The 23,857-nt window shown below is 44.7% G+C and overlaps 1 protein-coding gene across 2 annotated transcripts in view; it reads left to right on the top strand.

Annotated features, from left to right (window-relative positions):
- The first annotated feature begins 4,650 nt into the window (after positions 1 to 4,650).
- LOC310765881 (uncharacterized protein C1orf21) overlaps positions 4,651 to 23,857 on the top strand; it is a 157,489-nt gene continuing 138,282 nt past the window's right edge. The window contains exon 1 of one of the 2 annotated variants that reach the window (XM_083621510.1): positions 4,651 to 5,336. The gene's annotated coding sequence lies outside the window, so the exon portion shown is untranslated. The remainder of the gene's footprint in view (positions 5,337 to 23,857) is intronic. The other variant, XM_083621511.1, reaches the window with a different exon arrangement.

Here is a 23,857-nt window from a genome sequence, read left to right as displayed (position 1 = left end):
TCACTGCCTCCATTTCTTCCCCTTCTATTTGCCAGGAGGTGATGGGACCAGTGGCCATGATCTTCGTTTTTTTGATGTTGAGCTTCAGACCATATTTTGCGCTCTCCTCTTTCACCCTCAATAAAAGGTTCTTTAATTCCTCCTCACTTTCTGCCATCAAGGTTGTGTCATCTGCATATCTGAGGTTGTTGATATTTCTTCCAGCAATCTTAATTCCGGCTAGGGATTCATCCAGCCCAGCCTTTCGCATGATGAATTCTGCATATTTTAACAAATTTTAACAGGTAGCAATCTCCTTATTGCAGAGAAGCCAAATTACTTCTTTGCAGAGTCTTAACAGCAGACTTTGGAGGGCAGATCCCAGTACCTTAAAAAAGAGCAAATTCCACGCTAGGGATCATTAGAAAAGGAATTGAAAATGAAACTGCTGATATCATAATGCTGTTCTACAGATCTATAGTGCGACTGCATTTGGAATACTATGCATTGTTCTGATTGCCTCACCTCAAAAATGTTATAGAGTTGGAAAAGGTTCAGTGACTCCCCTCTGAGGACAGGTTGCAGCATTAGGGACTTTTTGGTTTAGGCAAGGAAGAAGAGGTGACATGATAGAAGTTTACATCAGATACGAACCAGATTGTCTCCTGGTCTTGTGAATGACCCAGACCTCTCCCTTCCATGCCTGGAGTGTTGTGGGTATTAGGAAGGGCTTGGACCATCCTTTGCCTTCTTTTCCTTTCCCCTCCGCTCTCCATCTCAGAGATCAATTAAAAGAGGTAGAGAGATCAGACTTCCCCCTCGAGTCCACTTTAAATTCTTTTTAAGAATTTGCAGCCAGCAAATTTTTAGGAAACTCTTGGCGTGTTTATTCCTTTATTGTAAGTTGAGCCTTACACTGCAAGCCTTTATATGTCTACTCAGAAACAAGTCCCACTGAATTCAATGGCACTTACTCCCAGGTAACTAGGTAAAGACTGCAGTATTATGCTTTTTAAAGTAAAGGTAAAGGGACCCCTGACCATTAGGTCCAGTCGTGGCCGACTCTGGGGTTGCGGCGCTCATCTCACTTTATTGGCAGAGGGAGCCGGCGTACAGCTTCCGGGTCATGTGGCCAGCATGACTAAGCCACTTCTGGCGAACCAGAGCAGCGCACGGAAATGCCCTTTACCTTCCCACTAGAGCAGTACCTATTTATCTACTTGCACTTTGACGTGCTTTCGAACTGCCAGGTTGGCAGGAGCGGGGACCGAGGAATGGGAGCTCACCCCGTTGTGGGGATTCGAACCGCCGACCTTCTGATCGGCAAGTCCTAGGCTCTGTGGTTTAATCCACAGTGCCACCCACGTCCCTTATTATGCTTTTTACTCAGAAGTAAAGTCCTGGTCTGGGAGGGTTGGGCAAGGCAGGTGGAAAAGCCGTTGCCAGGTGAAGAACAGAAAGTCTCTCTTTTCAAGAGGACTTCCTCTCTGGTATGTGCCTAATGATTTTCACAATCTCTGTTATTATTATATTTATATCTTGGTGCTGAGGAGAGCCTTTCCTGTGGGAAGTGCATGACATGCAGAGCTCCTGGATGTGTGGAGAAGTGGGGACTGCTTTCCTTTGCAATATGTGAAGGGGGGGGGAAGAAATGGTGCTACAGAAAAATGTGAAGTAAAAGTCACTTCAGAGGCTCAGAGGAACTTGGCAAGTTGGCCTGCTCTTTACTCCTTTTCTTTGGGGCGGAGGTGGTATTGGCTCGGTGCATATCCCCGTCCCTGCCTTTGTAACGTAAGAGGAAGGGGACTGAAAGAAAACACAAGGAATGAATAAAAATATTACATAAAACTTTGCATTCAGATAACACATGCCTGTGTATGCAAACATGTGGGGGTGTGTGTGTGCCAAGCTGAGTCTTTGACTGGGCAGAAAAAATGCCTCGTTTTGCCTTTGGTTAATGAACCAAATAGAGCCAGGACTTCACCCAGCAGGACTATGGCACCACTTGTGAAGGTTGTCTGCAGAGCTGGCTCAAAAGGCAGCAAGGCTTTGACCAACAGCTTTAGAGTACCGTGGGTGGTGTGTTGAAACACACTAGGCTCCATCTCCATGAAAACTGCCTCATGTCATGATCTTGCCGTTTAGCCTCTCCCTATGGCGGAGAAGGGGCACATACACCCCCCCATATCCCTGACAAGATATGCCAAGTGGGCAAGTGATACTGAGGCCCATATGCTCAGAGAGGCCTGTCTGATGCCTCTGCATGAGCAAGCCTTCCTGGCAACACCAACATCCCAGATGCAATCAGGAAGCAGGAAGAGACCTACCCCTGTTTCTGTCGAGAGGTTTGTTGCCACATGAAGCTGTGAATCATCCACGAGGCTATTGCCCATTAAGCCTTGCCAGACTGATGAATCTAGAGAAGGCCTCTTAAGCCCCAGATTTTTAAAATATATATATATTATCAGTCATTGTAGTTTTTAAAGATCTCTAGAAGTAAGGAAACCAACTCTTTCTTGACTTCCGGGTTAGCGCGATCGACTAATGGTGGATTCCCTCCGAGCTCCGGAGGGAATCTGCTCAGTAGGGGACGGGTCCTGCCGCGGCGGCGACGCGGGGACCCTCAGAAACCACAGGCGCTGAAGCCTGTGGACTTGGTGACTCGGCGGGCACCCTTTGCGCTCCCCAACCCGCGAAGGAGCCTTTTTAAAGGCTTCGGAACGGGGGACAGGGAGAGGCGCGGTGCTGTGAGTCGACTGCTTCCCCTACGGAGTGAAGCCGCATGCCATGGTTGGAGAGCGCTGACTTCTTCCTTTGAACATTTGGACTAAAAGTAACAACCCGTGAGTAATACGGAAATTGGATTTAAAATTTCTTTTTTGGATTTGGCACGAGCGGGGAAGGCGCAAAGAGGAAGTCCGTCTCCCCGTCTTGTAAACATCTTAAAGCAAGGACTAGATAACTAAGGTTGAGAGAACACCTTCTTCTTGAGAGGATTAAAGTAATTAATTTCACGTTTTGGCAGTATAAGTGACTTTGCTGGAGGATAAGAGTTAATTTTGAGAGTGGAACCGTCACCCCCCCCCAGGACCCGGGAGTGATCCGTGAGAGAGCCTGTTGAAGAGACAGAAGATTTTGACAGCTGTCAAACTAGCTGTCAAAGCTGGGAAAAAAAGAGAACTTTGTTTCTGTTACCTGTGCTGGTTATATTTGTTACATTCAGGGAATAAATTGTTTAAAATAAAGAGGAAAAGTTAATTTGACTTTTGGATTGGAACTGGAAGGATTACTAAGTAACCAGAACTCCTCTAGAGGGGGCTCTGGGACATTACAAGAATGGCTGCAAGTGGAAAAATACTGATTGAACTGGAAAAGACTTTTCTTCTCCTGGGAAAATTTCAAGAACAAAGCAATGTTTTGGCTACAAATGTTACAACATTGAATGAAACAGTAAATAAACTTGCTGAAACTGGAAGGGACTTGACTCAAGTCTTTGTATCAGAACAAAAAGATTTTGTAACTGAGCTAAAAATTTTTGCAGCTGAACAAGAAAAGAAATCCGAGAAATTTGAGAAAGTGGAGAAAGAGATACATGACAATTTAGAGGGAAAGGAAGGAGGAGCTATAATGCCGCAGATGATTAAGGAGAGCCAGAGGCCTGCTAAGATGGATATAAAGGAAAAGAAGAATGAGATTATGAAAATCTAGTTTGAATGGAAGAATGAGGAATGGAGAGATCTCCTCATGTGGAGATCTGAAGACTTATGGATTACAAACCTGACTAAAGTGGAAGCTGGAGTTTCTGGGACATTTGGATTAAAAGAAGTAAGAAACAAGATTTGGACTACAATTTTAAATATGGAGGTCTGGCTGGAAGAAACATGGACCTTATTGGGACAGAGCTTCTCCGAGATTTGGTGTTTAATATAAAGGACTACCAAGAAAACCGGCAGAGAGGAAATGAGAGAGACTTAAGAGCCTCGGACGTGAGGTCACCAGGCTGACTGCAGATAGACTGATGGACATTTGTTGGAGCTTGAAACCGGGAAAGGTGGGGAGTGGGGTTTTGGGCATCCAAAGGGTGTACAATTATACTTTGTTTTTATATATTTTGTTTTGTTATTTATATTAAAATGGGGAACTCGTGAAAGGGAATTGGGGTCGATCTTAGAAAAAGATATTAAGAATAAGGACTGATGCATAAAGACTGAGGTTTATGTTAAAATTGGTTAACCAAAAGGATTCAAATATAATAAGGTAAAATTTGGGGATAAGAACTTGCTGAACTAAAAATTGAAGTGGAATACAAGAAGGGGAGGTGTGGGGAAGTCAAGGAAATATGTTATTGAAAGAAAGGAATGTAATTATATGTGTGTTTTTTATTTTTATTTGTTTTTTCTTTATTTTTTGAAAATTTCAATAAATATCTTAAAAAAAACAACAACCACCAATTCTTTCTTTTTGAGAGGCGGGTCTGTGCCATTCCTGTTGTTGCCATTAGGGCGCACGCCTGGCAGCCCAGGGCCCTTTCCGCCTCCCCTTCCATTCACCGCAGTTATATGGGTGCTGTATCTGCTTAGAGCCTTCTTTGAAGAAAAGGATTCTTGGGCCGTGTTTTTCTAGGATGCCTCGAGCTCCGTCGAGGCTCCGGTGACCAAGAGCCCAGCCTTTCCTGGCGCGAGGCGGCGGCGGCGGCGAAGGCATCCCGCAGCCCCGGGAGGAGGCGGGGAGGCCGGCGGGCGAGCAGCGCTTCCCTCTTGTCCGCTGGCTCAAGCCGGCGCCGCCAGGGAGAGCGCGCACTTGGCCGCGCCTCGCTTCACCGAGGACGGAGAGAATCCCGGAGCAGCTTTCGGAGCAGCTGAGCAGGAACGAGGCCTCTTGCCCAGGATGAGGGACGCCGAAGAGCCTTCATTTTGTATTTCGGGAAGGGCCCGTCCCGCCCGCCGGCCGCAGGGTCCCCGGCGCCGCGCCTCGGCCTAGAGGCGCCTTCCCGGAGGCTCCCGGCGCGGAGAAGAGCAGCTCGCCCGGCGCAGCCTTGGGGCGCCGTCCCCGGAGGGAGGCGGGCGAGTCGGGCGGCGTCCGCCGGCCTCGCCTCTTCCAGGCCCGCCCCTTCCTCGCCGCCGCCCCGCCTCTCGCTCCCCGGAGAGGCCGCCCAGCGCGGGGCTCTCGCCGTCTGCCTGGCTGCCTGCGAGCTCGGCGGGCAGCGCCTCCCTCCGCAGCGCCCGCGTCGCGGCTCTCGAGTGGCGCTCGCCCGGGAGGACACGCCGGAGCCCGGGAGCTGCTTCCTCCGCCCCCCGGAGCCGGAGCGCCGCTTGGAGCGCCGAGGAAGGAGAGCGCGCCGGGGGGGGGACTTCAAGGTGAGCCCCTGGCGAGGGAGGGAGGCGGCGGCGGCGGCGGCGGCACGGGGCGCGCAATGGAGGCCTGCGAGGTCGGGGGGGGGGGTCGGGCTCCGCTGCAGCTGATGCCGGAGGGGGGGCAGTTGCCGCTTCTGCCGCGGACGCCTCTTGCAGCCCGACAGGGGCCTTGGCTTTGGGTCGCGGGAGCCCAGCAAAGCCCCCCCCCCCCAGCTCTCCCCTGCCAAGTTTCCAGGGCGGTCATCTTGGCAGCTTCGGGGGGGGGGCTCGGGGATTTGGCGGCCTCTTTCTTCTCTCCCCTCCCCTCCCCCTTTTCGGCTCTTGCCCCCCCCCCCCGCCGCCCGGCCTCGCCAAGGCCTCCCTCTGGGCCAGGTAAGCCCCGGCTGCCCGGCTTGGCTGGTGAGGGAGCAGCGCTTCTCTTCATTCCCTGTTTATTTCACAGGGAACAGAAAGGAATAACATTTTTATTTTTGTTTTTGTTTTTGTTTTCTACTTTGGAATCCACATAGGAGGAATCTTCTAATCATGGTGACTACATTAACTGAAATATTCCAGTCATGTAGCTTCTGGCGGTAGTGTAAGGGTTGTGTGTGTGGGAGTAACCAAAGGCAGAGTTAGAAATTAATGCAGGGCTGTCTTCTGCTTGTGGAAGTTAAGACAACAAGAATAATGGTCTGGGGAGGATTCTCATTGGGAATCTGGCTGGAGATGAGAACTTCCATGGTGATCTTAGAAAAAGCCCCCCCCCCCCCAATCACACTTAATAGAAAACGCATTTCAACATGCAGCAGCTGTAAGACTGCCAGCATTTACACCATCGCTGACTTAACTGTAGATGTCAGACTCTGCTTGCCCTGTTGGCTGTATTTACACTACCGGGATGAATTTTTACTCTCCCAAAGAGGCCAGATGAGGCTTTTCTGTTTGTTTACAGAATGCATTTACTCCCTGTCTGAAGTAGTAATGCAGGCGTCTTCCCCTCCACCTCTCAGATTTAATGGGATACACATTCTGTTCCTTTAGGGACTGCCAGTATTTTTGGTGGGTTGCTGTAGGCTGCAAAGAGTGTAGGTTTTTGTTTTTGTCTATGGCACTGGATGGAGAATTGAAATATGTGAGTGTGTATCTGAGGTTGCTTCTCCCTGATCCCCCACCCCAGGCTTTCTTCAGAGACTCAGGCTGCTGTGCTGACCCTTCCTCTTCAGAGGCCAGTGTCAAACCACCACACACAACTCCTGTATGGAATTTGTAGGTCTGGTTTGCAGAAATGTTTTTGTTGTTCAGTGACATGAATGTAAATGCGTGATTATGGACTACTCATTGCAGACAGAACCTTCATATTGCTTGACACTGACGTGACCTCATAGGATCTTAGAGTTGTAGGGTTAGAAGGGTCATCTAGTCTCAACCTGCTTAAAAACCACCACCTCTCATGGGAGCCCATTCTACTATTGAAGAGCTGTCAGAAAGTTCTTCCTGAGATTTCGTTGGAATCTCCTTTCTTGTAACTTGAATCCATTGGTTTGGGTCCTAGCCACTGGAGTAGGCGAAAGCAAGCTTGCTCCAACTTCCATGTGACAGCCCTTTAGATATTGGAAGATGGCTGTCATCTCTCCTTTTGGTTTCCTCTTCTCCAGGCTAAACATCCACAACTCCCCCAACTGTTTCTCATAAGGCTTGGTTTCCAGACTTTTGAACATCTTTGTTTCCCTCCTCTACACACATTCCAGCTTGCTAATATCCTTCATAAATTGTGATGTCCATGACTGGATACAGTACGTTTTCGGGTACAATTTAAAGTGTTGGTGTTGACCTTGAAAGCCCTAAATGGCCTCGGTCCAGTATACCTGAAGGAGCATCTCCACCCCCATCGTTCAACCCCGACACTGAGGTCCAGCTCCGAGGGCTTTCTGGTGGTTTTCTCACTGCGAGAAACGAAGTTACAGGGAACCAGGCAGAGGGCCTTCTCAGTAGTAGCACCCGCCGTTGGAACGCCCTCCTGTCAGATGTCAAGGGAATAAACAACTCTCTGACTTTTAGAAGACATCTGAAGGCAGCCCTGTTTAGGGAGGTTTTTAATGTTTGAAGTTTTATGCTGTTTTTAGTGTTCTGTTGTAAGAGTGGCTGGAGAAACCCAGCCAGATGGCCGGGGTCATCATCATCATCATCATCATTATACAGTACTCCAGGTGTTTTCTGATCAAGGTAGAATAGAGTGGGACTGTTACTTCCCCTGATTGGGACACTAGACTTCAGTTGATTCATCAAGGTCCTGGGGGTGAAGCAGTGCTTGAAACTCCCGTTGTTCTAGGCACATTTTGCGACAGGGAATTTCATTAGCATGAACTGTTTCTGAGCTCTGGGCGTAGTACTGCACCTAAGATTACAGATTAAAACTGCAGAAAGGAAGGAAAAGAGGACTTTTCTGCCTTCCTACTTCCAACCACTCTCTGAGGAATGGAGAAGAGACCCTCTTCAGAATATTTGGGTGGGTGGGCAGGGGAAGGACTCAACCACGTGAAAAATGAACATACTGTATTTTTCTGTGTATAACACCCCCCATGTATAATACGACCCCTATTTTTTGTGGGGGGTCACCAACGCCAATCGCTCTACAGCCTGCCCGCCAATACATCGCCGCAGCCACCAGTAGTCTGCACGCTAGCTGCCAAAAGCAAACTTGCCCACTCGGCACAATCACGGCCGATTGCACGCAAGCCTCACCACTGCCATAAATTGTCAGCCCAGTTACATCAAAATAATAGCCAGCACATGTTTGTCCACTCCCCAGTGGACTAAAATGGTAAACAAATCACACACACAATTTTTGGAAAGCTATCCTGCCTGCTTGCCTTGGGAAGAATCTTACCCACCACAGACAACCAGGCAAGTAGCTATTTACAAGCCTGCTTTTGGAAGCAATAGCATTTTTTTTTGCAGCTCTTCAAGGGTATAATTAATAGTATTTTCGTGTAAAGAACACAAAAACACAGGCTTTAATAACATACGGAGTAAGTGGCCAGATGATTCTTTCATTATAAAAAGAAAGGTCTAAGCATTAATTGAAGGATATATGTGCTCCAGACTCACCTACGCAAGTCACTGTGTTCATATGTAGTCCTTGCCTTACTCTTTTCTCTTATGGCAGAGCTTGCATGTGGTCTGGCTTTCATCTTTTAAAAAGATTTAGTTGTGACATATATTTAGTAGTAATATAAATAAAGTTGACACATTGTTTCCCTTGCACTCTGCATTCTGAGGGTGTGTACCTTTGGAAGGTGTGTTAATTATTGTGATTAGTTTTGGCAAAGGTTAAAGACCTGGGCAAGTTGTCTGAAATTGTATTGTGAGGTTGGCAGGAAGGAAGATTTAAGCACTGATATTTTTAAAAGTTGTAATTTACAGGTATATTACCAAATGTCTGAATAGCAGGTTGCTGGATGACATGACACAAAGATTATGATTTCTGTTTTTCTCCATGCAATTATTTGTTTTGAAAACTCATGTAATGCTTTTGGTTTAATAGTCCATGTTATGGTGGCAGCAAAGCACAGCAGGGTTTATGTTTTATTGTGCAATAATATTCAGTGACGGAAAGCTATTCCTTTTCACTTTGTGCATTGCAACAGACTCTGTGGTTTGGTGCTAGGTGGCATCTGTGCATAGCCATCTTGCAACATCAGCACTGAAGCCGATGCTCTCAAACTTTGCTTTTCTGCAGAGATCTCTTTCTGTTGCCTAGCAGATCTCTCTCACTGTGACCACTGCACTATTTTTTTGTGGGTGGGGGAGGGCATGTGTGAGGGCAGGAAAGGGTAACATATGCTCACCTGCTGGGGTCAGAGCCACAACGCTTTCTTCTCAGCAGGTGTGCATTGCCTCTTACGGGGAGACAGAGGAGCAAGATGGCGGGGAGGTCAATGCAGGAGCACCAACAGGACCAAACTGCTTCAGAATGGAGTCTGCTGCGCCAGGTCATAAAACGCCTATGTTATGGTCACCTATGCCGGCATTTAGGGTTGTGGTACAGGAACTTGGGGAGCAAGTAAGGTATGCTGGAGTCTTTGCTTCTGTGTTTAGCAAATAATGCTTTTCTATATGGGAGTGGAGGCCTCTGGTAAAAATAGTGCCACGATGGGCCTGTGGGTTGCTATGCCAACGTAACTTTGCGATATAGTTGGATCGTTCAGTGTCTCAGGAGGTTGGTGCTGAAAGTGGATGGGATCACATCAGCTTGCAGAAAACCTAACTTGTGGTCCTTGACATGGCTGTGGATAGGGTCAAAGCAAGGTCAAAGCAAGGCTGCCATTTGTGGGGGGGGGGGAATGGCCAGTTGCTCCTCCTGTGATTTGGTTATGTCTGATGAACTTACATATCTGTGGCATTTACATCTGTTGGTATAAATGCACTGGGCCTAATAAAAAAGTTTGTGTCGCTAAAATATAAAAAATTAGTAATAAACTATATAGTTTATGTATTTTCTATATTTAATTTATATGTTTACTATGTAGAAAATAGTAATAGACATTTTCAAAATGTACTGCATTTTCACATTTTAAGCTTAAAACCTATCCATGAAAAGGCTTAAAATGTTGGTGAATATTGCTCTGCCTTATATTCCACATCTAGTAAGTGTTTTTGTGTATGTGGTTCTAATGAAATTTGGTGCTCTCGCTTCTTTATTGTCTGTTGTACAAAGAATGAAGGGGCTTATCCCTGCCCCCGCCCAAATCTCATTAGCAAATAATCTGGAATTTACAGAGGCTGAGTAAACCTGTTACCTTTTTGCCAGCATAGATGCTTTCATAATTTGCAGGACAGCATTGTTTGCTAAGGCCACTGAAAAACTGGGAGATAAGCAGCTGACAGATACTGCTATTTCTTGTGCTGCGGGACAGCCTATAATGGCAGATGTATTTTAGTGACTGTTTAGAGACACATTATTTGGCTGCCCAGTGCATCCAATTGGCTACCCTTTGCTGATGGAGTTTGTGCTGACTTTGGTTAACACAGGTAAAAACTGAGGTGAACTTCTGATACAGCTTGCTCCTTTCCCCTGCGGAAATTTGGGCAGCAGGATTATGTCTTCTCTGAAACTCATTCTGATTTCTTTAAGTACCTTCACTTAACAAGCAGGAGCAAAGGTTTCAACTTTTTATGTGTTTGGACTTCTCTGCAAGCTAGAGATGGGGAAGAAACCCCATGTATAATGCAAGCAATTTCTCATAATCCCATAAGCATTTTGTTAGTTGCTTTTACCATTATATGCTGCTTCTTTTTTGCACACCTTCCCCTAATACAGGCATATGTGTACCCAGATTTGGATTAAAGAAGTGCACTGCAACATCTGGAGAAGTGTGAATTTCAAAGGGTTGCTGTAGTTTGGTTCTTACATTGTTTGGAGAAGTTTAAATTAGGCAGGCTTGCATTCAGATGTGAACAAAGCCAAATTTCCCTGCATTCCTTAGATAGGAGCATTTCATATGAATATTTCTAATTAGAGCCATGCAGGTACAAGGCAGAATACAGCTGTTCTCTCTCTCCCTTCCCCCCCACTAGTAACCAAAACTGTTCAGGATTTACATAAATTTCTGCTTGAGTCACTTACGCATTCATAATGGTCAGTTCTGCCCAAAAAGTAAAACAGCTCCCCTTTAGAATACCTAGTGCAACACCTGGGGCTGGAAAGAGGATTTAGGCACTGCATTAAGAAGCTTCATATATTAAACACCAGGAAATCAGTTGCTGAGAGAGCTTCCTTATCACAGACAACTGTACAGTTCTTTAAAAATTGTGCTTCTGATTCAGGTTCAAATAGTTCTGCTAGAACAAATGTGGGTTTCATCGCATTACCATTTTTGTTAGCAAATTCTTCCTTGTAATTTGTTTGTCTTTGTCAGGGATTGCAGAGCAGGAAGTAATGCATACTGACCTCCAATGCCATACTACAGATTTTGCCTGTAACTCTGCGTTTAAACCGTGTCCTGTAGCAGAATGAATTTCATTGTACAGTTGGATATTGGGATGCAGTATATCCAGACCATTTAATTCTTGGGAGCCAATGACCCTTTAATTATCAGTGATCAAGACAGACCTGTTGAGAGCTGAATAATGTCATGGAAAATAAACACTATTTCTGTACAAGAAGAAAACAAATTGCTCAGGAAGAGTATTTGCTTTAATAGTTATCTTTTTTGTGTGTGGGGGGGTAATTTTATTTGCCAGCTTATTTGCTGCTTTTCCTCAGAAAAAAGTCTTGTTTCATTGTTTGAGGGTGTCTAGTTTAATCTTTGGTCATGCCATTGTGCAGTTGGGTTTTATTTTCCCATGGTACTGTTTCTTGGGATAATGTAGTTATTCAGTGTATTGTTGAAATGGGTTCCTCATGCAAACCCACTTTTTGAAGTACTCTGTAGATATCTTGGAAACACCACAAGTTTGGAAGTAAGAAAAGTTGTTGTAGTGGGTATTACTTTTGGCGTTGGAAGTACATGATCTCTTTTCTGAATTAGGTCTGTGCTTAAGAAGTTTTGGCAGCAGACCTGGGCTTGGAACCTGGATTGCCAATGAACAGCTGCAAAGCAGTGGAGGGAGACTTGTGTTTTGCAGTAGGGAAGGGGTGGCATGGAAGGAGGAAGGAAAGGGCTTGGCTTTCTCTTGCCTGTTGGTTTCCTGCTCAAGTCATCCCATATGCTTTCCTGATGTGTTTTGGTCATGCTGTGAGTGGAAAGAAGATGTATGTTGTGGGTGAGGAAGCAGCAGGTGAAATAAAGTTTAAGCATTCTGAGAGGGAAAAGAAACCTTCACTTAGGAAAGAAGTATGCATTATTCTACCAGAAAACCCTTTCTACTGTTCCAGTCGACCCTTCCCCATCAATTTGCTAGTTTATAGAGCCATATATAACAGCACTGAAGTATTCTAAGGCTGTATTGACAGTATAGCCAACCAGTCCTTCAGAGTATCTTCTGTGCCTTGGCATCTTACGATCTGTAGCAGGATTTACTGAAGGATGAGATTTCCGCAATTATTTTTACTTAAGGCCACCGTGAATACAACAACGATGATGATGTGATGTGGCATCTAGTACATAGCCCTGTAGCTGAGTCATTGTGGATCTTTGAATGCATAGAAACTGACCAACCGCCAGACGACCTGAATGATAAAAAAATCTCCGCTTGGGTTTGGAGGGTGATGCTTGGGCTCATCTGCTCCAGGCTTGTGTCTACCACCAACATTGGTTGTAGAACCTGAGGATTTGAATGCCTTTCAATCAGTGTTCAAAATCCCCCAGACATCAGTTGTGTTCTGCAACTGGTTCTGGCCAGTTGTGACCACGTGGAGATCTGTGGATGCCAGGTTGGCAACTGGCAACTCCACCTGGCTGCCCTACCCACCAGCTTTCTTAAGCAGGTAATCAGAAGAACTTATTTATTGCCAGTTATAGGTAGGTAGCCGTGTTGGTCTGCTGTAGTCAAAACAAAATTTTAAAAATCCTTCCAGTAGCACCATAGAGACCAACTAAGTTTGTTATTGCTAGCACGAAAGCTCATACCAGTAACAAACTTAGTTGGTCTCTAAGGTGCTACTGGAAGGAATTTTTTTATTTTATTTATTGCCTTTATATCCCACCTTTTAGGGATGCGGGTGGCGCTGTGGGTTAAACCACAGAGCCTAGGACTTGCTGATCAGAAGGTCGGTGGTTCAAATCCCCACAACGTGGTGAGCTCCCGTTGCTTGGTCCCTGCTCCTGCCAACCTAGCAGTTCGAAAGCACGCAGTGCAAGTAGATAAATAGGTACCGCTCTGGCGGGAAGGTAAACGCCGTTTCCGTGCGCTGCTCTGGTTCGCCAGAAGCAGCTTAGTCATGCTGGCCACATGACCCAGAAGCTGTATGCTGGCTCCCTTGGCCAGTAAAGCGAGCTGAGCGCCGCAACCCCAGAGTCTGTCATGACTGGACCTAATGGTCAGGGGTCCCTTTACCTTTACCTTTATCCCACCTTTTCCTCTGAGGAGTACATGGTTCACCCCTGCTCAGTTAATCCCTATAACAACCCTGTGATGTAAGTTAAGAGGCTGTAACTGGCCCAAGGTCACCCAGTGAGCTTCATGGTGGAGTGGGGATTTGAACTCTGGTCTCCCAGATCCTAGTTTGACACTCTGACCACTACACCACACTGGCCTCCTGGTGCACATCTGCTATGAGTAGGTAAATAAATATGGTGTAAGCAAAATGTCACTTAGAGGGGGATCTGAAATATTTTCCTTGCAGCTTGCATTTGTCTTATTCTGGATTGTTTTATTTGATGTTTCAATGTACTGTAAACCACTTTGAGATTTTTCTAAAAAAATAGAGAGTGGTATAGATATGAAGTAATAGTAATTGTAATAATTTCATGGCAAAAAGGCATCTAGACATTCTGTTGTGGCAGCTGTAACCTAGGTCTAAGGTGCCATTTAGTGATTAGCTTATATATTTGCGTTTCTAACACTGCTTTCAATAATGCAACACTTGACCATCTATGACTTAAAAGAATTTGCAGAGTCGAGTCTCGGGTGTGCAGAATGATAAATATCCCCCCCCCCTTTATAAAGAAAAAGGTGGGGTTATTTTGAAGCGAATTGAGGTGAGACTATAAAACTCACTTTGCCTGAAACAGAAAAGGCGGCAGATTATTCTGGTCGTGTCTCCTTGGGCCACGTGAGCTTGTCAGTAGTTTAACTTGCCAGGGCAGAGGCACTTCAATAGCCTTGGACATGTCCTTCACTGCACAGTGAACTATTTGGTCAGATAATGTCTGTTTTTACTTCTTGCAGACAAGTGTTTGGCAAGGGGGGGGGGGAGGGAGGAATCAGTGTGATATTAATGCTATCAATTATGTAGCTATCAATTACAGGTTTCAGGAAAATAAATATGAGAATTTGCGCTTTGAGCAGACACAAATTCTGCACTGATTAATTTGTTTTTTTATTTGCAAATACCATATTGCTAAATTGAAATAAGATTTGACTCTAATACAGTCGTACCTTGGTTGTTGAATGCCCTGGAACTCAGATGTTTTGGCTCCTGAATGCTGCAAACTTGGAAATGATTGTTCTGGTTTGCGAACATTCTTTTTGAACCCGAATGTCCAATGGGGCTTTCGCGGCTTCTGATTGGCTGCAAGAGATTCCATTCGACTTCCAAGGTACGACTGTATATTGGTCTGGTTCTCTCTGGGTCTCGTTAAACTAGAGTTTGACTTGCAGTAGGAGTTACGGCCCTACACCATTGCTTCGTGTAAGCCCCATTGCACTGGCTTATATTACTAAGTTGTAACTGCAACAGAGAGAGTTCTGCACACAAACGGAAAGCTAAGCAATTTGGGAGTAGAGAAAGGCTTACTGAAAAACACTCTGTAAGCCATTGAGTTAATTTCTGATCTAGAGATGCTTTGCAAAAGTATCAAGGCTTTTAACCTGCTGATGAATGTAGCTTGCTTTATTAAATGTTCAGTTTGTAAAAAAAAAAAGTTGATGGAAAGATCTGCGCTGGTGATTTGTGGAATCCTTACTTCACATAAGATGAATGCACATGTGTGTGTTGTTGTACCTCTTTGGCTGTTGCAAATGACTACCTTGTATAAAGAAAACATTACATCTTAGTTGGTGTGGTTGCATTGTGTAAACAAACTAATCTGTTAAATCAAATAGTCCAGGTGATACTTAAATTGTTGCCATAGCCTCATGCGCTGCTGTTTAAGGTGTCAGTATAATCTCCATTTATTGCAAAGAATGTGGTTGCATTTAAACACCTCCAAGACAAACAGAGAAAATGGATAATTAAAACTATATGGGTGTGGATCATCTTTTGAGAAAGGCCTACTGTTCTGGGCTTTTTGGTGTAGAAAAGAAGAGGCTAACTGTAGGCCCAAGATTATTGTAACACCACAAGCTTTGTGAAGAGAACGAAGAATTATTCTCTGTCCAAGTATGAAAGTTGGGCTGCAGTTCTCTGCAAATTTACTTGGGATCAAACAGCGCTGAAATTGGTGGGATGTATTCGTGATGGGGTTGAGCTGTTATCCATACACTGAGAGGCAGCAAATTTAAAACAAAAAGGATTTAATCATTACAAATTATATAAAACTTTTCAAGTGTTTAGAGTGTTTCAGAAGAGTCTGTTTCAGTAATCCTTATAAGAACCCTGCAAGTATCACCACCTGCTTTGCAGATAGGGAGATGGAGCTGATACTGAAGAGAAGTGTGTTGCCTAAAAAGGCTTGACACACTAAGGGGCTGCCTCTGAAGATGGTAGTTTGGAAACTTCAGCTGGTGCAAAATTCAGCGGCCAGGTTGCTCACTGGGGCAGGACAGTTTGAGCATATTTCACCGATCCTGGTCAACTGCACTGGCTGCCAATCAGTTTCTGGGCTGAATTCAAAGTGTTGGTTTTGATTTATAAAGCCTTGAACAGCTCAGGACCACAATACTCTCTCAGTATAAACCTACCCGGACCCTGTGACCATCATCTGAGTACCTTCTTTGTGTGCCTCCCCAGTAAGAGGTCCAGAGGGTGGCAACATGAAAACGGGCCTTTTCTGCAGTGGCCCCCCATTTGTGGAATGCTTTCTCCAGGGAGGCTTGCTTGGCACCCTTGTTACATATCTTTAGGCACCAGGAAAAAGTGCCCCTTTTCTCCCAGACCTTTGGCTAATTAAACAGTGTATGGCCTTTTAAACTGTGTGTGTGGGGGGGTTGTCTTATTGTTTTTGTTTGTTATTATGGTATGTATTTTTGTGCTTTTATATTGTAAACTACCCTGTGATATTTGAATGAAGGGCAGGGTAGAAATTTAATTAACAACCATACTAATCATAAACCTGGGGAACGTGGCGTGCCGCCTGCAGGGGCATGGTGTGCGCCCTGGGGGCATGGTGCGCCGCCTGTGGGGGCACGAGACCCAGCGGGGGGGAGGCACGATGGCGCCCCACTGGGATCGTGGTGCCGGGTCGGTGCACTCCCCCCGCCCCCTCTACCTCTGCCTGTGCATCCTGATTGCTTCTCTTCGGCTCTTCAGTTGCACTTCACTAAGCTATATAATGGCTTCCAAACCTTGGCTTGTACTGTAGTGTGGCTCTCTTCAGACTGATTGTGAGTGCTAACCAAGGTTTGTCCTGTGGTTTACAGTTCATTTTTTGTCTAGGAGAGCTAAAGCACAAGACTGGGTTTGGATGGCATGCAAAGTCGAGCTATGACTTGGCTCAGTGCAGCACAGCAGCAGAGTGGCAGGGGAGGAGCAAAGTGACTGTGATCTCGTTTCCCAGATCTTGTGCATTTGCACTAAACTATGGTTTGGCTTAGTGTGACATGTGAACCAGGCTGCATTAAGTTCATAGCAGAGCCAGAAGCTTCTTGGTCCACAGCTCTTAAACTGCAGTCCTCTGGATATTGACTAAGACAGAAGCCCCACAGACTTTAAGGGGATTGACAGCCACAAAAGTGTGTGTAGGATTGTGGCTTTCACCATTTTGCAACACTGGCTCTCGCAGCACATGTTGAATCAGTAGAGTTTATTGGCACAGGGTGTTATGGTGCCTGCTACCTTAAACATATTTTTTATTGATTTAAAAGATTAGAAAGTCTTATGGTTCAGTCATATAGTGAGAAATCCTATCTTTATATTCAAATAGAATGTACTTTATTAGGGAGATCAGCAATGTAGCAATATCCACACATCTAGTAGGCAATGATGGGGTCACTGAATGCAGAATGATCAGCAAGTGTCCTCATGACCAAGCATAGTAATGGTTGAGTTTCAATGACTTGCCTGAAAAAAATGAGCTGCCTTGCAGTTCGCCTATAACTTTCTTCTCATTTCTGTCAAGCAGAGGATTTTCTTCTTCGCTTAACTGAATTAGTAATATAGTATAATGTCAGAGTGACTGAAAAATTCCCCGGTGGGAGAACAGCGTGGATAATGTAGAATGCACCCAGATTTGTAGAACATTGTGTTTCAATCTACTTTTAGCTTATTGTCAACTCTTAATTATATTTTGAATGTTTTAAATAGTTGTTTTTAACTGATGATCTTATTGTTTTAGACTTCTTGTAAGCCACTTTGAGATTTGTTAGTTTTTACAATCAAGTGGTATATACATTTTATGAAACAAATACATAAAATAAATAGAATGGCTGGATTGTGTATAGCATATAGTCTTTAGTGTGGGATTTGTTCAGTTTTATTTATTCATTTAAAATATTTATAAACTGCTAAACAATTAAAATTCTTAAGTGGTGTACAATGTAAAACCAGTAAGCAAGATCATCAATACAAAAATACAGCCTAAAACCAGTAAAACAGTAGTATAAAAGCATATAAAAATTGGATTTCAGGGAATTCATACAAATAAAAGCAGGAAGTCTGAGCCTGTGAGTCAGGAAAAGCCTGTGCAAAATGATATGTCTCTACAAGACATTTGGAGCAACTGATGGGGTATGCTTGTCTGTGTGGCAGAGGGAAGGGCATTCAAATTCCAGCTCAAATGTGAATCCCAGTAGCTGTGGATCAGTGTGCCACAGTTCACCAGTCTGTAAAATGTGTACAAGGGGATTAGAACCACTGTGATAGCTCCGGATTATTTTCTTTTGGCAAATTCTCTTGTGTTGCATTTCAGTAGATCTGCTGCAATTCAGCAATTCTCTTAAATGTGCTGATTTGGAATTTAGTCCTACTGAATTCATTGGAAGTGTCAATTGGAAGCAAACCCCTATGCTCTGCTTTTGAGTGTTGGTTCTTCCTTGTGATTTCTCCATTCCTTTTATTTTGTTGCTTCCCCAAATTCCCTCTCTCCCTCCAGAAGCCCATGAAGTCACATGAAGAGAGCTTTGTACTCATCATAAATCTAAGCTCTTCAAACTGGGGTGTGAACCTGCAGACTGTTCTGTGGTTTTCTTTTCTCGGTGCCAGTTGAGTCAAAGACTACACGACAGAATACGTATCGACACAAGCTGACATGCTGCAAATACGTTGGGGAAAATCAGTGCCATGTTTTCATTCATTTTCTCCGAATGAATCTCATAATCTTGGGAGGAAGACTTAAATAAAACAGGATAGCAGCTTTGGAGAACGGGCCTTTGGTGACTGTGGTGGATGTGCTGCAGGGTTTGCATCTCAAAATGTTGATTAGGCTGGTGGTTCAGAGGTGGGTGTGGGGGGTGGATAACTTGGGGGAAAGCATTACTTTCACCCCTAGGGAAGTTACTGCTTGCTTTTAGTCAAGTGTCAAAGTTTCCTCAGTTCTTATGCCAGGGTTACCAACTATAGCATCCCTGGTTGTTTGCTAGTACAGTGGTACCTCGGGTTAAGTACTTAATTCGTTCCAGAGGTCCGTTCTTAACCTGAAACTGTTCTTAACCTGAAGTACCACTTTAGCTAATGGGGCCTCCTGCTGCCGCCACACCGTCGGAGCCCGATTTCTGTTCTTATCCTGAAGCAAAGTTCTTAACCTGAAGCACTATTTCTGGGTTAGCGGAGTGTGTAACCTGAAGCGTATGTAACCTGAAGCGTATGTAACCCGAGGTACCACTGTACGTTTAATAAATTGCTTGAGTAAGCACCACACAGCTATGTTGGTATTTATTTTTTAAATCCTGCTTTAAAGTTGTGAGTCCCTTGTGTTGCTGAATTAACTGTTTCTTAACTACCCCATTCACCTGAAGTTGTCATCCATCTCTTTGGATGACAGTTGTACCTTGGAAGTCGAACGGAATCTGTTCCGGAAGTCTGTTCAACTTCCAAAGCGTTAGAAAACCAAAGTGCAGCTTCTGATTGGCTGCAGGAAGCTCCTGCAGCCAATCTGAAGCCGCGGAAGCCCCGTCGGACGTTCGGGTTCGAAAAGAACGTTTGCAAACTGGTACAATCACTTTCGAGTTTGCGGCATTCAGGAGCCAAAACGTTCGAGAACTAGGCTGTTCGAAAACCAAGGTACAGTGGTACCTCGGGTTAAGAATTTAATTAGTTCTGGAGGTCTGTTCTTAACCTGAAACTGTTCTTAATCTGAGGTACCACTTTAGCTAATGGGGCCTCTCGCTGCCCATGCGAGGTAAACCTTGTTGGCCCCTGTTATAGGGTATTCTTCTGTCTTGCTCCTTACCTTTTCCTCCTCTCCTCTTATTTTCTCACTCAGTTATTCACTGCCTGCTGGACAGTTTGGGTGTGTGGCAAAGGATCCTGCAAAAAAGTTTGGGTCCATGTTGCAATTTCCATGCTACTGAGGGAAAGGGTTTGTTCTGAATGGCCCTCACTGAGACATTCCTGACCTTCTCATGGCACCTTTGACTAGAATAGTGAAATTTCACAGGCTAGAAATAATTGGGTGTAATGAATTTTTCTTTTCCCCACTGTGTGTGTTCCTTCCCTCCCTCTCTCCCTCTCTTTCTCTCTTTTTGGCCCAAACTGTTCCTCACAGCCACTCTGAATCCAATTTGTATTGCCTATGATGAATAAAAATCATTTCCAGGCAATTAGACAAGCAATTTATTTTTATTTCAGGCTGTTAACTTAGGCTGCCTGTGACTAGCATGTTGGCAAATGAGCTAGCAAGTCTTGTTTGCGAATCCAAGAGAGAAAAGAGGGTGCGTTTGTTCAATGGAGCTGCTTTGTTATTGAGAGGAGTCAGTTGAGATGTACTCGAGGGCTGGACGATATCTGATTTTCAACATCACGATATATCACCAGCTAAATATCACAATATATATCTACAGTGGCAGAGGGCCTTGCTGTGCCTCGCTGCAGCAGCGGAGGGCCTTAAAATGTAAAGTAGTAGGTATAATAAAAATAATATATATATTTATATTTTCAACTAATTTAAGAGTAGTTTAAGTGATTCACTAGTCAAGTTGCAACTGCTTCCCCACTCAGAGGTCTAAGTGTGGTGTAGTGGTTAAGAGTGCTGGATTTGTAATCTGGGGAACCGGGTTCGCGTCTCCCCTCCTTCACATGCAGCTGCTGAGTGACCTTGGGCCAGTCACACTTCTCTGCAGTCTCTCAGCTCTTCTCACCTCACAGAGTGTTTGTTCTGGGGAAGGAAGGGAAAGGAGAATGTGAGCCGCTTTGAGACTCCTTCGGGTAGTGATAAAGTGGGATATCAAATCCAAACTCCTCTTCTTCTTCTAAATGGAATCTATGCATGTATAAGCCCCACTGAGTTCAACTAAACTTCTACTTTCCTGGGAGTAAGCCTCATTGAATTCAGTAGGGCTTGCTTGTGAGTAGACACGCATTTGCTAGCACTGCTTACCGAAAAACACCTCCCCATCATTTCACATAGTACTCAACCTCCCATTTTGGCATAAGGCAGCCAGCTAAATATTCTCCCCTCCACCCCTGCAAAGCCCACCAATCTCTCCCTTTTTATCAGAAGCAAGCAAGCAAAAAGATAGTCTCCTTTAAATATTGAGGCCCTTCCTTTTTTATATGGAGGAAAGCTATTTAGGTGGAACCAATAACATAAACACCACTAGAAAATAAAAATAAAAAACTCTTCCCCCTTTTTTTGTGAGGAAAGAAGAGCTTTCCAGTTTTTTGTTTACCTCTTTGTTTACTTTGCTGCTACCCCCTGTGTTAAACCTATTTCATAATGTCTCCTTGCTGCTCTTCTGCAGTTGCTTCATTGCAAAAATATCCTGGAATGTTTGTTGAGTTTCTCAGTTTGGCACAGAGTGTGTTGGGCAGGATCTTCTCTTAAATGGTTGGTGAGTCACCAAAGTGCAGGACCTGTCGCTGGGGAATGGCAGGATACGGGATACACTAAATTTATTTCCTATGCCTTTAGCCATCTTATTTTTGCGCAGTCCACCAAGAGTGTGTGCATATGAAAACATATGGAAAGCTAAGACTCAGTTGTGAAGCTTCATACTCTTGGTTGCTTGTGCAGTTTACGTCAATGTGTGCATGTGAGACTTTAATTTCCTTTTAAATAAGTTACAGATAGGAAGCCGTGTTGGTCTGCCATAGTCAAAACAAAAAAAATTTTTCCTTCCAGTAACACCTTAAAGACCAACTAAGTTAGTTCTTGGTATGAGCTTTCGTGTGCATGCACACTTCTTCAGATACACTGAAACAGAAGTTGCCAGATCCTTCTATATAGTGAGAAGGTGGGGAGGGGTATTACTCAGAAGGGTGGTGGGAATGGGTGATTGGCAGATAGCTGTGATGAGCCTGTTGACGACTCTTAACGACTGCAATAGGTCTTACAGGAAAAAGCAAGGGGTGAGAAGGTGAAAAATTTGTAACAGTGCCCCCAGCTCCCAGCCCCTCTAGACGGTCCAGACCAGCCACCCCAACCTGCGGCCCTCCAGATGTTTTGGCCTACAACTCCCATGATCCCTAGCTAACAGGACCAGTGGTCAGGGATCATGGGAATTGTAGTCCAAAACATCTGGAGGGCCAGAGGTTGGGGATGCCTGCTCCAGATGGTTGTCTTAAGGTAACCAGTCTTCTAAACAACTGTACAAAAGTTCTCTACCCTCCGGCCTTCACATGCCTGTTATTAATCTTTTGAGTACGCCAGAGACCCACAAGAAAGGATTCACTCTCTGCCTGTTTATGAACTTTTCTTTGTGTGGTTGACTGGGAGCAGTTCTCACTTGCCACAGGAACTAGGAGCGTGGCCATTTTGCAAGTTGTATGATAATCTTCTGTAGTATGGTGATTCATTTTCCCCCTGGGGGGTTTGCCCTAGTGCCATGAGAGCCTTTGCTGCATTTCCCCTCCATCAGAGAGATGAGACGGGTAAAGAAGGAGCTGTATCATGAATACAACAGAACCCTGGACTTCTGATTAGTGATGGGCAAATTCAGTTTGATTAGGAATTGAGTAAGCAGTGACTATACTGTGAGAAAATTAATCTATCCTGCACCACCTGCGGATTCCCTTTTGAGCTGTTGGAGAACACCTCAGGAAAACTATATTCAATACTGTACAAGCCTGGCAGGTTTTGTTTTTATCCCAAACCAGGAAATTATGAATTTAGGCAACATTGTTTCCTTCTAAGATGTTTGAATTGTTATTGGGTGTTTGTTTGTGTGCAGTTTTTCATGTGTGCTAAACTCAGTCTACGTGGGTTTTTTTAAATTGTTTAACCATATCAGTTAACAAACATGGATGCATATGCTATAATGTTATTGTTTTGGTTAAATAAATTGTTTAAGTTGTTTTTAAGGAAATGATTATTTTTCTCCTTCCAATAAAGTATAACAGAAAAGTTGTCCAAATATAAACAGTTAACTTATTAAACCTCACAATAATTTCATAATTGTCTGTGTCTATTTCTAATAATATAACCAAATCAGTAATTTTTGATATACCTGTAAAAACTACTCTGAAAATTCATTATTCCAAAAATGAAACCTTCATCTGGTTGTAAATATTAAGATTATACCAGCAAGAATGTGTCTTTCTGTAAAAAAGAAAGATTTAAATCAATTTGATTTAAATAAAATCCTCCGTGTGTGTGTGTGTGTGTGTGTGTGTGAGAGAGAGAGAGAGAGAGAGAGAGAGAGAGGCAGCCATGGCTCCCAAGCCAGGGAGGCTTATCTGCCAACTCTAGGGGGTATTAATTTGTTTTAGCTCAAGTACCATATTTTTCTGTGTATAAGACAAGGGTTTTTGCAAAAAATAAATAAATTGGGGGTTGTCTTGTACATGGAACATGGGCATCTGGGGGAATTTTTAAAATATTTAATCATATGTCTGGGATTTTGGCTTGGGTGGGCTGAGGCGGTCCCTCCTTTCTCCCTTCCCCCCTCTGGGCTGCATGCTGGCGACTGGCTCACCTGAAGCCCCCGCTGGCTCAACCACCGGATTGAGAGCAGCTGCCGCCACCACAGCTGAGAGCTGCCTCAGCTGCCTCTCCTTGCCTTCTTTCTTTTCCCCCCTCTTCCCCTCTCAGACTCCCACCCTGCCCCCACCCCGCTCACCACCTTCCTCAGCTGAGTTTGCTGGGTGGCATGGCCCAGAACAGAGCGGCCACTGCCTTCGCCCGGCTCTTCCTTGGCATCCTGCTTGGGAGCCTGCCTCCCCACAGCAGCAGCTGCCACTGAGGGGGAGTGTGGGGTGCCCCCCCCAGTCGCTGCCTTTGCTTCTGCACCACGGTGCACTGCATGCTTCTCATGCTGGAAACTTTGAGGGCAATCGCCCCCAAAAAGATCAACAACTTGCTGCCACCAATAATCCAGATTTTCGCTTATATTTTAGGGTTTCATTTTCTTAATTTTGGGTTCAAAAAATAGGGGTCGTCTTATACATGGGGGCGTCTTATAGATGGAAAAATAAGGTAAGTTTGCCAGCTAGCTGACTGTTTCACTGCCTTTACTCCATTTCTTGCCTATAGTTTGTAGTATCTGTTAAACAAACTAATCTGTGTGAGATGTGTGACTGGGAGGAATCTAAGGGTAAAGGTAAAGGTACCCCTGACCGTTAGGTCCAGTCACGGATGACTCTGGGGTTGTGTGCTCATCTTTCTCTATAGGCCAAGGGAGCCGGC

This window comes from Podarcis filfolensis (genome assembly GCF_964270895.1).
Source record: "Podarcis filfolensis genome assembly, chromosome: 6".
Lineage (NCBI taxonomy): Eukaryota > Metazoa > Chordata > Lepidosauria > Squamata > Lacertidae > Podarcis > Podarcis filfolensis.
The sequence above is the reverse complement of the archived record's forward strand: the minus strand, read 5'-3'. Positions and strand labels throughout refer to the sequence as shown.